The following is a 1,891-nucleotide window of genomic DNA, read 5'->3' on the forward strand; positions in this document are numbered from 1 at the left end:
TCACATTTTTTTTTTTATCCATTCATCCATTGACGGACACAGGTATTTTCCATATCTTAGCTACTGTGAATAATGCTGCAATACACATGGATGTGCAGATCTCTCTCAAGATACTGATTTCAATTTCTTTAGAAATATATCCAGGAGTTGGATTGCTAGATCATCTGGTAGTTCACTTTTTAACTTTTTGAGGAACCACCATACTGTTTTCCATAATGGCTGTACCAATTTACATTTCCATCAACTGCGTAGGAGGGTTCCCTTTTTTCCATATCCTTGCCAACAACATTTGTTCTCTCTTACCTTTTTGATGATAGACATCCTAACGGCTATGAAGTGATATCTCATTAAGGGTTTGATTTGCCTTGATGATTAGTGATATTGAGCACTTTTTCACATACCTATTGGCCATTTGCATGTCTTCTTTGGAAAAATGTCTGTTCAGGTTCTTTGCCCATTTTTTAATTCCCAACACTATTTATTGAAGAGACTATCCTATCCCCATTGTGCCTTCTTGTTGCCATTGTCAAGAATTAGTTGACCATATATGCATGTGTTTATGCCTGGGTACTCTATTGTGTTCCAATGGTCTATGTGCTTCTTTTTATGCCAGTACCATACTGTTTTCATTACTATAGCTTTGTAATATAGCTTGAAATCACGAAGTGTGATGCCTCCAGCTTTGTTCATCTTTGTCAGGATTGCTTTGGCTATTCAGGGTCTTTTGTGGTTCCATACAAATTTAAGATAGTGCTTTCTATTTCTGTGAAAAATGTCATTGGTATCTTGATAGGAATTGCACTGAACATGTAGATCATTTGGGGTAATATGGACATTTTCTCAATATTAATACTTCAAATCTAAGAACATAGGATAGATTTCCATTTATTTGTATATTCTTCAATCTCTTTCATCAATGTTTTATATTTTCAGTGTACAGGTCTCTCATCTCCTTGGTTAAATTTATTCTGAAGTATTTTATTGTTTTTGATGCTATTGTAAATGAGATTATTTTCTTAATATCTCTTTCAGACAGTCCTTTTTTAGTATATAGAAACACAACTGATTATGTTGATTTTGTATCCTGCAACTTTACTGAATTCATTTATTAGTTCTAATAGTTTTTTTAGTGGAGTTTTTAGGATTTTCTATATATAAGGTATGTCATCTGCAAACAGAGATACTTTTACTTCTTCCTTCTAATTTGGGTGCCTTTTAGTTCTTTCCTTTGCCTAATTGCTATGGCTAGGACTTCCAGTACTATGTTAAGTAGAAATGGTGAGAGTGAGCATTTCTGTTTTGTTCCTGATCTTAGAGGGAAGGTTTTTAACTTTCTACCACTGAGTATGATGTTAGCTGTGGGCTTGTCATATAGGACCTTTATTATATTGAGAAACAGTTCTTCTATACCTAATTTGCTGATAGCTGTTAATCATTAAAGGGTGCTAGATTTTGTCAAATGCTTTTTCTGCACCTTTTGAAATGGGCATGCAATTTTTATCCTTCATTCTGTTAATGTGATGTGTCAGATTTATTGATTTGTATATGTTGTACCATCCTTGCATCCCAGGGATGAACTCCCATTGATCGTGGTGACTGATCCTTTTAATATGTCCTTGAATCCAGTTTGCTGGTATTTTGTTGAGAATTTCTGCATCTATGTTATTCAGGGATATTGGCCTGTTTTCTTTTCTTACAGCGTCCTTGTCTGGCTTTAGTACCTCGGAAATGCTGGCCTCTTAAAATTAATTTGGAAATGTTCCTTCCTCTTCAAGTTTTTAGAATAGTTTGAGGATGATTGGAATTAATTCTTTAAATGTTTGACAGAATTCATCTTGAAGCCATATGTTCCCAGGCTTTTATTTGATGGGAGATTTTTGATTACTGAACA

The sequence above is a fragment of the Monodon monoceros genome, unplaced genomic scaffold, assembly GCF_005190385.1.
Source record: "Monodon monoceros isolate NGI ecotype Baffin Bay Population unplaced genomic scaffold, NGI_Narwhal_1 Super_Scaffold_6, whole genome shotgun sequence".
Taxonomy (NCBI): Eukaryota; Metazoa; Chordata; class Mammalia; order Artiodactyla; family Monodontidae; genus Monodon; species Monodon monoceros.